The sequence below is a fragment of the Larus michahellis genome, chromosome 11 (genome assembly GCF_964199755.1).
Source record: "Larus michahellis chromosome 11, bLarMic1.1, whole genome shotgun sequence".
NCBI classification, from domain to species: domain Eukaryota; kingdom Metazoa; phylum Chordata; class Aves; order Charadriiformes; family Laridae; genus Larus; species Larus michahellis.
Window position 1 is genome coordinate 21,451,070 of NC_133906.1, and position 14,029 is coordinate 21,465,098.

General features: G+C 52.0%; 1 protein-coding gene across 13 annotated transcripts in view; it reads right to left on the reverse strand.

Moving 5' to 3' along the window:
- Positions 1-14,029, reverse strand: part of LOC141749985 (serine protease inhibitor Kazal-type 5-like) — a 115,355-nt gene that overhangs the window by 39,526 nt on the left and 61,800 nt on the right. For 5 of the 13 annotated variants that reach the window (XM_074604353.1, XM_074604348.1, XM_074604352.1 and 2 more), the window contains exon 1: positions 4,420-4,532. The exons of 5 other annotated variants lie outside the window; for them this stretch is intronic. The gene's annotated coding sequence lies outside the window, so the exon portion shown is untranslated. Of the gene's footprint in view, positions 1-4,419; positions 4,561-14,029 lie in introns of those variants that run through there. 3 more of the 13 variants (XM_074604344.1, XM_074604354.1, XM_074604350.1) reach the window with 3 other exon arrangements.

Sequence of the window (14,029 nt, forward strand, 5' to 3'; positions counted from 1 at the left end):
GAAGGAGAGAGTTAAGTGCCTCTCCCAAGGCCACCCCAAGCTGACTCCCAGCTGACTGCACTTGACTCCCAGCCCCAGGCAGGGGCCATCAGGGGAACCACACGCAGAGTACACCTCAGAGAGCAGAAATGCTGCAGAAACAGTCACGGCTGCCTAAGTAGAGTCGTCACCGAGCACCTTTGTTCTCCTCCGTGCCCCAAGTGACTTGGCTTCTTGAGCACTTTCTGTTCACCATCAGTCAATGACCTGGAAGGAAAATGATCTGAGAAAAGCGAGACAGAGCAGACCACCGACACGCAGCCACCAGGACCAGCTGGACACCCAGGGGCACATGCACTATAAGTGTTTTTGTAACAGGCCCATAAAAAGTCCTACATCTTGGGGGGGGGGGGGGAAAAATGCAGAGGCCAGTGAGGATGGTACCAGAATATGGGGACAAAGTTTGACACGACTGAAGCTAGACAGACAGCTGACACCCGACACGAGCTACTGGCAGTGCTTAGCTTTTGCTAAAAGCTGGGGCAGAACGTCCCAGCTCATTCTGCACTTGAAATGACACTTATTTCCTCCAGCTCAGGCAGAGCTTGGTTTAGGGAACCCCACAACCCTCTGAAGCAGGGAGCTGGAAAGGGAGCCGGCCTTCAACTGGGAGAGTGGAGGAAGTCAGCATGTGTCACACCAGCATGGTGGCAGCTCACTCAGGGTGGGACACGCGTCACCAGGAGCGATGCTCCCCCTCAGATATCCTTCACATCAGTCAGGACTCGCTCAAACACCGCCAGCACGCAGCACGGCACCCACCTTCACCAGGTCCATCCTATACCTCCAAGCTGTAACCAGCCAAAAAAGTGTTTCGTCACCTGAAAAGACTATTTCTTTGTTGAAGCCACGGGCTGCACTCCTCCCTCAGCCAGCGGGCAGAGCTCCCATGCCAGGGCACCCCGGTGTGCTCAGGAGGAGGGAAGGAAACACCCTGGTCCCTCAACAGCCCCGAGAGAGAGGGGGCTGTGGAGAGGGAGAGTGGGGTGGCCCACACTCACAAGGAGGGGTTACCCACCAGACCCCACCGTCAGTGATGGCTGCATTTATTATAATTTTTCACGGATGAAACTACTCGCTCAGGAGCGGGGACTGCGCGAGCCGCAGGAGCGCTCCCGCTCTTCCCGTGACGGACCAGGCAGGGCTGGGAGGTTGCTCCCCATTCCCTTTCACTCCAAGCAGCAATTGCTGTCCCCAGGGTTCCTCAGAGCATGCAGGTGAAAGTCTCCCTGCTTTTGCAACACCACTGACCCGCAGTGGGACTCCTGCTCCTCCGCCGCCGCGCCGGTGGCAGGGAGAACCCACAATTGCAGGGTTTACGAGGAAGAGCCGCTTCATTTTTCTCATCATTTCCAATGGCTGTGGCTCAGCGCTAACTGCTGACAATTATTCATTACCATTCATCCTGAGGTCCCAAATTGCTCACTAAACCCTGTGAAGATGTCGGGATCCCAAAGCCTTTTGGATGGAGAAGGGCAGCCTTTAAACAACGCTCTGCAACAGCAGATCAATACGGGGAAAGAGCTGAAATCAGTCCAACGTCTCGCCGAAGCGGCAGGAGAATTTCAGGCAGATGAAATGCAATTCTCTAACTGCAGTTATTAGAGGCAGCGGGGGTAGAAGCCTTACTTCTATTACAGATACAATCCCATCCCAAGGGAAGGCTTTTCTTCGCATCAAGAATCACTCTGAATACCTGTTTAAAACAGGGCGTACAACGCGCCTTAAATTTCCTGCTGAGCACAGACCTTAAGTCACGGCAGCACCTTAAAAATACCAGATTTGCCCCCCTACGCAGGGGGTGTCGCACCTGCACCTACGACGTGGCTGCAAACCCCGGGAGGGGAGGCAGAGCCGGGGCTCCCCGGGTCCCACTCCCGCAGGAGCACCCCGAGGTGCAGGGACAGCATGGGGCCGGCTCGCAGCAGACAGTGCCACCTGCTGACACCCAGTCCCCAGCCCATCCCTCCCCGCTGGGGCACCCAGGCACCCTCCCAGCCCATCCACACAACTGTTCGGCACCTCACATGCCCGCCAGACCCCAAAAGCAGCGGGAATTCTGCAGAATATTCTTGGCGGCTCGCAGGGCCGTTCCCCCTTTCCACGCGGTTGTGTGGGACAGACACGGAGCTGCTGGAGGACAGACCGTCTGGCCACAACCATCCGTGTAGCATGGGATTTGGCACCACATGCCAAGACTGTTCTTCAGGGAGAGGAGGAGAAGACAAGCACCCACACTGGGATATAAGCAAGGAACAGCTTCTGGGTGCGCTTTGTTCCTCCTCCACAACTGAAAACCCTTTTCTTAGAGGATGGCAACGCTCAAGAGAGATATCTATTCCCTTCCTGAACCTCTCACCACTTTTTTGGGCATGGAGAGGAGCCCAAGCTGCTTAGAAACACCTTGGGAATGAGGAGGGAGATGACCCCACCATATTCATGCACCGTGATTAGAGGTGCATTTAGATACTGCAAATGCACTGCATGCCTAGGGGCCCAAAATGCCTTTGGTGATGGTTGTGGGGTTTAGCTTAACCCTGTAGCAATGCAACTTCCCCACAAAACCCCTGTGAGCTCCTCCAGGCAGCATTTGCTCAAAGCAGAATCAAAACACGGAGCAAAGGCACCAAGCTCAGCAGGACTCTGGGAAGGCTCTTGACGTGCATTACAAAACGTTTGTTGGTAGATGGGTGAATTCTTTATCATCTTCCCAAGCTTATAAACATTTAACTTGCTCTTCTTTTAATTAAAAATTGTTGGAAGACGGAATACTCCTGCTCTAGAAATCCACTACCCAAGCCATTTTCAAGCCCAAATTTGCTTTTCCATTAACTGGCCAACAATGTCCTTAGGTCACATCTTCATTCCTCAACCAACAGCTCATCAACGTTTAGCTTCTTTGGAAAGTGAAAAAGAGGCCAAAGGATTCACTAGGTCAGATAGTTAAACCAGTTTACAAAACACAGTTTATGTTAAATTTCTCCAGAAATAAGAGCGTTGTTACATTCTTTGTGCGTTAATAACTACCATTATTACTGATTATTTACCCTGCAGCAGTCACTACAAGCCCTACTGCCATTGTGCAGGTACTAGATAATACGCACGTGTTAAAAGGCAATATTCTTTTCTGTAGAAACTGTAAAGAGAGAAAAGACAAAAGACAAAAGAGCATCGTTCTCACGTGGAAGCAAAACCAGAAATTAATTGACTAGCCTAAGTTATGCAATTAATGGCAATACTGAGCTGTGCACACTAATTTGTGTATAAAACGTGCTTATTAAATATATTAAAGGCCATGGGACACTGCTATCAGTCTGTATAAACAGCACCAGCCTGTACTCCTCCATTCTCATTTATAAAGCCTGCCCCCAAATCTTCCTTCCTCCTGCCCTGCCTTCCCCTTACAGACACTCTACTCTAATTTTAGAACTAATTAAATTAAACCTCTGACTCACTTCAGATCTCTGATTTAGGCTTACACGATCTTTGCTACAAGACCTTTCCGTGCTGTTATTTGGCAGCGCTCCCCCAAACACACCCAGCTCTGCCTCTTCCACGGCCTGGCGATGATCAGCAGCGCACAGGGACGTGCACAGGGCAAGAGCTAGAAACTAAGGATCTCTCCCCCCACCAAAAAAAAAAATAATCAACCACCGCTTTATACATCTGGGGTTGCTTTACACGTAGCACAGCAGCATTGTGCTACCCCAAATCCACGGGAGGGATGCCCAAGGATTTAGTTAACATGCAGGTCTCACTCCAGAGAGCAGGAAGACAGCATACAGACTTTTCCATGGCCACCCAACCATCTAACGTCCAGCCTGAGGTTGCAGCCAGGGTCTGGATGTGCCCCAGAAGGAACAAAACCTCCCAACACCACAGGGATTTCATATAGCCCATTTGCAAAAAGGCAACAGAGCTCATTGCCCACAAAGCCCCGTCTCAAAATCCTTTTCGAGCAGAAATGCTACCAATACAAAAAGGAATAAAGCGACCTGTTTCTAAAGAGCCCGCTCTGCCTCCCTTGCTGTGGGAGTGATTGGCGAGCGCAGGCACTGGCGCGGGTGCCAGCGCAGCGGGGCTGCTCAGAAACCTGGCACGCACCAAAATCCCGCCTGCCCATCAGCAACGGCAGACGCAGACACAGCTCCGACGGGAGAGCGCGTTCCTGCCCCTGAGCCACCGGTGAGCGGTCCACCGCGGAGGGGAAACACCTATTCAAAAATCACTTTTGGTGCCCTGCACCCCAAAAATACCTGGTTTCAAAACAAAAAAAACCCTATCATGGATCACACACCAGCTTTCAAATAAAGCCCTACAGAAGGGGCGCCATCCCTGAGAGCGTACTTGGTGCCCTGCTACCCCAAATATCGTCATTACCTGGAATTCACCTTAACCGAAGAACTCAACGTTCAGCCCGCAGATCCCTCAGAGCCCAATTGCAGCAGGAGCCGCTTCTTCCCAGCATGGCACCCACAATCCCACTGCCGCCCACCCAAACCCACCAGCCTCCCCCAGAACAGACCCCCAGCTCTGGGGGGGCATATTTATAATATCAGCAGGAGTCACGTGCCTTGGGTCAGCTGAGCCTGGGTCCCAGCCTTTTTCTTTTCAATTTCCCTCCTTCAGTCAGAGTGCTAAGTGGCACAGGAGAACCAAATTCAATTAACGGGATTAATAGCAATTAAGCCCCTCTTGGAGCCAGGGTTGTGCTCTTTAGGCCGGGAAAGAAACTACACGTCACTGCAGCAAGATAAGCAGCAGGTGATGCTAGAAGCTTTTTATTTCCAAGGAGAAAAATCATCATCCTCCTCCCCCTCTCTCTCTCTCTCCCTGATCAGAATTTGACCCAGATGGAGCCAATTCCCTTCCAGCCTGCTCCTGCCTCAGCCCCGCTCTCTGCACACGGGAGAGCTCAGCTTCCTCGGAACGCCGCTTAGGGAGTCCGAATAAGCCATCTTGAAGCAGCTCTCTTTTCCTATGCCTGTGTAAAAAAAATAAAAACAAAAAACTCTGCCTCAGAGCGTGTGTGGGAAAGGGCAGAGCACTTGGATGTGAAGCTGAATTTCCTTTTTGATTGCCGTGGCTGTGGGATTTGCCCATGAGAGCCTGACCCCGGTGTGCAGAGAGGACTGGTCCCAGCTACCGGCGCTCTGGGATGTTCCCCCTCCGGTCCCCAGCCCTTCCCACCCCGGGGTCCATCCTTGCAGGCAGGAAGGGAATGTCACTCCCGCAATTTTTCCTTCAGTCTCACTCCGTGATCACAGCGCCTCACAGTAGTTATTTTAGCTACAGAGCAGCTTTCTGGCTTCCTGTGTTGTCCTTTAGTGTTCTTCCTAATTGAGGGCTTTTAACATTAACAGCGTTTAGCAGCTGTTCTTCTTCCGGCGGGAGGGAAGGCACCAAATCTTTTATTTAAACTTCTTCTGTAAGGAATGGAAACGTGACCTGCACCCTGAGCAGATGGCTCTCAAGTGACAAACCTTCCCTGCTCTGCCAGGGACTCCTTTTAGCCACCAGTCCCATGAACTGTTGAACTCACAAGTCCATAGATCATCCCCAAGAAAGAACTAGGGATCTGAATATTTCCTCCCGGGCCAGGTTTGGTTTGGTTTGGTGGGAGCTGGAGGCTCCCAGGTCCAGTGCTGGACCATCAGCGTCCTCTCCCTGCTGTGCCACTTGTGGGTGAGATACTGGACGAGACTGGGTGGGTTCAGCAGGGGCTCCTGCCCGTGGCGTGGCAGAGCATCTCCGCAGCCAAGGAGAGCAGCAGCAGCCGGGAGCTGCGGGGTCTCACCTCGGCGGGTCTCACCTCGGCAGGTCTCGCTGCGCTGCACCGAGAGGAGCACGCTGTGCACAGCAGCCACCAGGCAAAATGGGAACTGGGATGGGAGGGTAGCTACTGGGACACACTGAGGTTGGTGCCTGCAATTCCTCACCAGCCAGGGCGGGATCTGCACAGCTAAAAGCTGCCTGAGTCCTCAGAAGAGGGCTAGGATTTACTTTTGTCGAGGCCTTGAATGTTTTGAAGTCCAGAGAGAGGCAAGAACCATCATGCTCCACCAGCGCCCCCGGGAAATTGCAACAGTCACCAGTCAAAAGCATTCAAAGATCACAAACCAGGCCCAGATGATCATGAATCACGGCTCAGAAACCGCAAACGGTTCTTAAGCCTCTTCAAAATAATGGCATTTACCAACAGGCTCCTTTGGGGTGGTTCACATTTTCCAGCCGTCTTCTGAACCCGAGAGGGAGAGAATGGGCTAAAGCAAAAGCAGAGCTCCCCTTCGGTCCCGCCGCCCGGGAACTGGGGTGATAACAGGGGGATGCTGTGACACTCGGCACAAGCTGACAGGCGCTGGTGGTGCTGGGGCGGTGTGGGAGCCCCTGGTGCCAGGGAGGGTGGGCAAGGGGCGACCCCTGGGTGCGCTGAGCCCTGGCAGGCTCGTGACACCACCCTGGTGTGCTGTGAGGTGTCAGTGCTGGCTGTGAAGGAGAACGGGGGATCTCTAACCTGGTCCCCAGCTCCCTCCAAGGCTCGTCTGACCGGGGGCGCAGGTGAGGCCAGCCCCACACTCGTGGCTGGGAGGCCGGGGGACGTCAGAGCAATTTTGTTTGAAAATGCTTCCCTCGCTTTTCGTCAAGGAACACGCACAGGTGAGGTTAAGTGCACTAACACGGTAAAACGCTGCGTCCTCCTTGGGTCCAAGTGCATGGGCAATCCTGAGGCTTCAGGCAGAGCAAGACCTACATCCAATAAAGTATACGCAGTAAAGCTCTTAGGTGACATCAATGTTTTTATCCCTGATTTAAATATTAATATAATGGAAGAGCATAAAAGCAGTATCCCTGAAAGCACAGGGTCATTAGTCCAGCACTCTGTCCTCGCAAAGGACCCAGAGACCTCCTCCAAGTTTTTTACCTCTCCACGTCCACTGTCGACCTCCTGAGTCTCCCAATACTAGTTCTAGTTTATAATAGTACAGCATCATAAATGCAAAGCTGGGCATCATGATAATTATTTATGACTTACACTTCTGACCGACACCGAATGTTTCTGTAGAGGCTTTAATTATCATTTATGCATCTTTGTTCCACGTCCATAAAAATCCCAGGGTTCTGTATGGCTGAAAGCTGAATTTATAGGGACCTGGAAATGGCAGAGCCTGGGTCCGGTGAGAAAAGCTGCTCCTAACCACCAAAACGCCAGATCCAGTGAAAGGACGTGAGTGCCAACAGGGCACAGAACGCACAAATGAGGCAACAGGTGACAGTCCCAGCAGGTGGAACTGTAGTAGAAGGGACCTGTGTCAGCTGCGTCTGTGCCTGATCCGTGCCTGCACCTCGATGGAGGTGACCAGGGAGAGGCCTCTGGATCTGAAGCCCCAACCGGGCAAGAGGCTGACACCCTGAGAGGGGCAGCACAGATATTCAGGCTCAGGGACCCGGTGTGCCCTCCATCCCTCACGCACTCTGCAGGATCCCTGCACCTCGGGCTCCCCAGCCCCTCGCCAGTAGTGACTGGTCACCCTCCATGTAATGGGGGATGATAGAATCACAGAATCATAGGGTTGGAAGGGACCTCTGGAGATCATCTGTCCAACCCCCTGCCAGAGCAGGGTCACCCAGAGCAGGTGGCACAGGGACGCCTCCAGGCGGGTTTGGAATGTCTCCAGAGACGGAGACTCCCCCACCTCTCTGGGCAGCCTGTGCCAGGGCTCTGCCACCCTCACAGCAAAGAAGTTCCTCCTCATGTTGAGATGGAACTTCCTATGGTCAAGTTTGTGCCCGTTACCTCTTGTCCTGTCGCTGGGCACCACTGAAAAGAGCCTGGCCCCATCCTCCTGACGCCCACCCTTTCAGTATTTATAAGTGTTGATAAGGTCCACCCTCAGCCGTCTTTTTTCCAGACCGAAGAGACCCAAGTCCCTCAGCCTTTCTTCATAAGAGAGGTGTTCCAGTCCCCCCATCATCTCAGTAGCTCTTTGCTGTCCCCTCTCCAGCAGTTCCCTGTCCCTCTTGACCCGGGGAGCCCAGCACTGGACACAGTGCTCCAGATGTGGCCTCACCAAGGCAGAGCAGAGGGGGAGGATGACCTCCCTCCACCTGCTGGCCACGCTCTTCTTGATGCCCCCCAGGATGCCGTTGGCCTTCTCGGCCACGAGGGCACATTGCTGGCTCATGGTCACCCTGTTGTCCCCCAGGACTCCCAGGTCTCTTTCTACCGAGCTGCTCTCCAGCAGGTCACCCCCAACCTGTCCTGGTGCAGGGGGTTATTCCTCCCCAGGTGCAGCAGTGGGGTGCTCCCCAGGTGCACCCCTAAGGTGATGCTTAGGGAGAGTGTGACCTCTGGCCACCAGGCAGCAGCCTGAGCAGAGGAACAGCAGAGCACAGAGCTCAGGGATGTGTCGGCTAAACAGGCAGATGCAGGACAGCGTGATCAGCATCATCGGCTGCCTCCAGCACGCCTGGCACCGTCTGCTCCTGGCAAGCATCTCAGCATGGCAGGAGAGCTGCCCCAAGTCCAGGCACTGCGGGGCTGCCTTGGGCTTGGAAGCAGGCTGGATTTCTTCTTCCAAAAAACACAGAGGGAAAAATTCGGGAGGCAACATCTCTGAGTATTTCCTACAGAAACCGCAGCACAACATGGGAACCTCAGCTGTTTTTTTTAACAGGAAAACCAAGTTTCTTGCTAAGTGGGACTTGAAACTATGAGCCAGCAGCTTCCAGAAGCTCAGAAAATGGGGAGGAATGAAGGAAAGAGGATCTTGGCAGGGATGAATAAGGATAAGAAGGAAAAGCACACTGCAGGCAGGAGCCATGGGCTTTGACAGCCACTTCCTCATGTAGATGTGAAAAAAAAAAACAAGTTAAAAGCTGCTTGGGGAAAGGAGGTTCAGCAGTGGATTATTTCATCTCCATTACCAGAGCAAAAGGACTGCTCCTCATATCCCTCATGGGCTGAAGACGGTGCTTTCACTGCAAAGCACCTCACTTTCACAACCAGGCTGAAAACATGCAAGGCATCAAAAATAATGTCACATTTATTAGGGAAGCAATTCAAAGCTCACCGAGGGACATAGGGAGCTGACTACACGCAGAAATCAAAGGGAAACCCTTGATCGAAAGGAAACGTTTAGCCACTGTGTTCAAAGGCTCCCTAAATCAAAGACAAAATCCTTCTTTAATCAAGACCATTGACCAGAGCTGAAAGCACAGGGAGCCGCCAACAATGCCCACAGCAGACCCTTTCATGGCAGGGCTGCCAATGTCAATGCTTTCATACCCCAGCATCTTCTCATAGCTTTGTCCTGGGAGCAGCTCCTGGCACTCAAAACAAAGCACTTTTCTGAAGGGACAATAAACATCAGCCATCAGCGAAGGTCCAAAGCATCACAGTGTCCCTACTTCAGTTGCCTTAAATTTCCAGCCTCTGTCTTCGAGCTTGAGCAGTCATTAGGAAAAGGAGCGAGAGTTAATTGGGCCTTACCTAATCTCAGCCCAGCCCAAGGGTCAATAGCAGTTAGCTAAAGTTTATCAATCAGCAGTGTTTAACCATCATTTATCAGCTTTGGGGAGATTTGAGTCAGACGGGTGTACGGCATGCTGACGCACAGGTTGGGTCAGGCAGTATTGTTTTTCCGCACCGGGAGCAGATACGAACAATTAACACAATGATAAATGCACATTTGTTGTGGCTAAAGCAACCGGTGGTAGCACTAGATGCTGGCAGGGTAAGAGCTCACCAAGAACAATGTTCGAATTTATGAATGAACTTCTGAACTAACAAGGGCCTCATGGCGCCTCGTGGCAGCACGGCTTCGAGGAAAAGCCGTCTCTAGAAACAGGCCCAGTGTTTCCAACCTCTGCTGAGCTTTTCTCACCCGTTTTCGGTACGTTCAGGATCAGAGTCCTGCAACAGAAACACTACCATCAGCTTTAGCCCACATCCACTCCTTTTTTTTCTTTTTCCTCCCAAAATCTCATTTCTATCAGTCTGCGACAAAGTGCACTTCCCATTTTAAAATCTCTCCATAGCTAACATGAAGAAATGTTGTCAGACATGAAAGCCTCGTTTCATAGCTTGCATTACTTTTCCCTTCCTTTCTGCATCTTTCTATATTTTTTAATAGGCAGTTTTTTTCCCGTGGAGCTAAGCAGGCTGGGAGCTCTCTGCTGGAAAGCTTCATCTCCTTTAACTGTCCAAAACAGTACAGTGAGATGGACCTAAGAGTTTCACATATTTCATTGAAATCAGAAGAACAACACAGTGTTTTTCTGAGTCCTGGGCCAGGGAGCGAGCCGTGTATCAATAGCCGTCAGCACTGCCAACGGAACTCACAGAAGTAGCTAGAAATGCCAAATATTTCTGAGGTTGTGATGAAAGTCATTCGCAATTATTTTGGTCGTTGTTTATCAACTGGCTTACAAAGCGATGGAAAGTATTGTAAAAACTTGACAAAATGTTTTAAAGAAATTAAGAAAAAATGTGAAAATATTCTGCATTTCAGACCGCCACTAAAAAAAAGCTCCTGGTCTTGGGGACATCGGGTTAGTTAAGGACCACAGGGGGACAGCCTGTTGCTTGACTGCTGGTTTTTGAAAGCTTCTTCAGAAAATATCAGCCCATTCAGCTGTGTTATGAACCTCTGCAAGGATGGGGATGCCACAGACTTTTTTGGTCCAGGAACAGTGTTTGGCCACCCTCATGGTGAATGTTTTTTTTCCTACTATCCAGTTGGGATGACCTTTCCTGCAATCTGCCTACGTTGCCCATCTTTTTGCCGTGCAGCTCCGTGAGGGCTCTGGCTCTGTCTTCTCCTGGTGACCTGCCCAATTCTTCGCCAGCTTTGCAGCATCTCTGCAGCCAGGCCAAGGCACCCAGAGTTCATTTGGACTTCATCCAACTTTTCTAAAGAGTCAGTTTTCAAATATAATCGCTTCAAACTCACCTGGGGAAAAGGGGACCGAAAGCCAACAATCACTGCCGGCAGAGAGGCTCCTTTAATCCAAACAGGACAGGGCAATAGAGATCCGGGATCCATACCAAGAGTGGTTAATACCAGAGCTCTTTGCTGAGTTACCCCACGCACGCTTCAGAGCAAGGTCCAGCCCTGGACAAGGGACGTGTGGCCCTTGGGAGCAGGGACTGAGCTGGCCTGAGCTATGCAGAAGGTCAGATTAGACCAGATCATCCTCCAGGAGTCTGTGACCCCGAAAGGAAGGTGCATACCATATCCTACCGCATCCTTCCCATCCTCTTCGGCTGTGCTGAAGAGGGAGCGGGCAGGGGGTGCTGCTTCTAGTTTGGAGAAAGAGGGAGTGCCTCGCTGGAGGAGACTGAAAACCGTGTTTGCCCAATTATCGGCCACAGCGCTTAGTCGCTCTGCCCTGGATCCCTCTGGCAGCCGCAGGGGCAGTCGGACGTGGAGGTCGGAGGCAGATAGGATTTAATAAAGAAGCAGTTTTATGAAGGAATTCTTTGCTTTTGACATTTTCTGTAGGAGTGGGAAAAACAATGCTTTTTCTCCAATAATGCCACGGAAAGCAAGAAGAGCAGGGCTTAATGTTTCAGCTCTTGGGCAACCGGCCGCACATGCTCCTACTGCCTCCGCATGCCACGGAGATCCCTCACGGGAGCCGAGGAGAGGGACACAAGCGATCGGGGAGAAAGCCTTGCCAGGAGGCAGCACCCCCTGCACCGTTCCTGACCCAGGACCACTCCTTGGGGGGACAATCTCTGGGGCCAGTGGCAACAGCTGTCCCATCTGCAAGGGACAGAGCCCCAGGGCCATCGCTGTGACCAGAGTTGACCAGAGGTATTCCCACCGTCCACATGCCATCACCCAGTAAGCCATAGTAGATGAGGGGAAGGTTCCTGTGGGCTGGTCCCGTGGGGTTTGGTGTCTCTGCGGTGGTGGGACAGCACAGGCAAACGGGACAGGAGCTGGGCTGGGAACTTACCCCCACACCAGGGAGCTGCGCAACTGCACCCCAGCCAATTTCAGCCAGTAACCCTTGCGAGCGCATTGCCTCTCCCCAGCACGTTCACCCTGCTCAGGAAGCGTTTGATCGGCGTTCAGACACGGCCTCTTCTGAACGACCCAACAAGCCGTGATTTATGTGATGCCTTTGTCTTCAGACACAGTTGTCAGCAATACCCATCCTCAGGCGGAGCCGCCGATGCCTGCAGATTTCCAAAGGTCACTATCATGGACACATTGCCCTTGCTGAAAGATGACACATTGCCCTTGCTGAAAGATAACACACGGAAGCTTTACTAAAAGTAGAAATGATCACTTGTTAATTTTCTTCTGTAGCTGTGTTCAGCCCCTTCCCCAAAAACCAGAGGCCCCAGGGGCAATTTTTCCATAAGAGAAGAGAAAAGAAATTGATATAGTGTCCTGGGCTCCAAAGAGCCTCCTACAGCCAGAGAAAATACGTGATGTTTTCACAGCAGCTACTCACAGGATCCCTTTTCCTAAACTGTCAGAGTGTTCAATATCTTCCGTACACCCAGAGCAACAAAATAGCTTTCTCTGCATTAATGGGAAAGAATCCAAAACAAAAATCACTATGGACCAAATTACGGTTGGGGTTTTTTTCTGCAGGAAAAACCCGTGTTTGAGCAGTATCCCCTGGATACAAGAGCAGCTGATCCCTGCACACCGGCTGCCTCTCACCTTGCTGATGCAAAACGGCTTGGTCTGTCTCCAAAGCCTGAATGGATCCAGCTGCACCATCCCCCTTCCTCCCAGCGACTTGCAGATCTCCCTGTGGGCTCCTGCATGCACAGGTGGCCTCCTCCCCTCCCTGGACGCACTGCTGCATGGGGCTTGTTCTCCTGCACTGGCTGCACCAACAGCTTTCAAACCACATCTTGGATACCACAGGCAAGCTCCTGGGTACACCTGCAAGCTCCAGGCCTACGAAACCCAGCAGGTAACAGAGCTTTAGGGATTTTTAGCCTTTAAATCCAACACAAGCAGCTTTTTGGACCCAAGAGAGCTTTGAGCAGCTTGGGAACTGTCTTTTGTGACATCCCTGGGCTTCCCATTTACCTCAGCCTTTCTCCAGCCTCCACTCATCCACCCACCGCAGGGCAGCAGCAAACCCCCTACCTGCCTTGTTGACCACCCTGAGCACTGAGGATCCTCCCGCAGGTCCCCAAAAGATGCCTTCCCTTCACGTATCCCAAGGAAGGTCCTCACAACCTCCACCAAGGGACTGAGGCTCAGGAATGCCACCAGCACAGGGCTGTGCATGAGCTTGTGCCAAGTGTCACGACATCTCCCTCTTATCGCCCAAATTCCCGGGCACCGGGACTCCAAAAGGAGCTCTGTGCCTTTAGCCCATTCTCTCTTGCCTTCAGAAGGCTGGAAAATGTGAACCACCCCAAACGAGCCTGTTGGTAAATGCCAGTATTTTGAAGAGGCTTAAGAACCATTTGTCCAGAACCATCTGGGCCTGGTTTGTGATCTTTGGATGCTTTTGTGGTGACTCTGTTGCAATTTCCCCAGGGCACTGATGGCTTTTCTCCGTACATCAAGTCTTGACAAAAAGGAAATTCCAGCCCTGGTACAACAAGTGCTCCACCAGCCTGTTGTGGATGGGCCATAGCAGGGAAGTAGGTAGGTTCCCAAGTTTCTCATTCCCCTGCAATACAGCTTTTTATCCCCTTGCAACACTTTACTATTCAAAAAAAATGCAACTTGAAAGTGCTCAGATTTGGCCAAAAGGTGATGCAGATGTTCATCCTGCAGAAGGAGAATCACCTCTTCATGCTGATCCACCTAGAGGCAGACCTGCTGCTTCAGCTCACCTCCTTACCCCCAGCGCCTTCCTTGCGTGGCGTCGATTTCTCCTCCGAGTGCCTTCCAGAAGCTGGGAGAAGACACCATCAGCTGTTGCAGAGGTCTTTTGCCCCATATCCTGTGTGGTGGCCATCACCCAACAAGGCAACCAAGGGAAAGCCCTCCCACACCAGCAG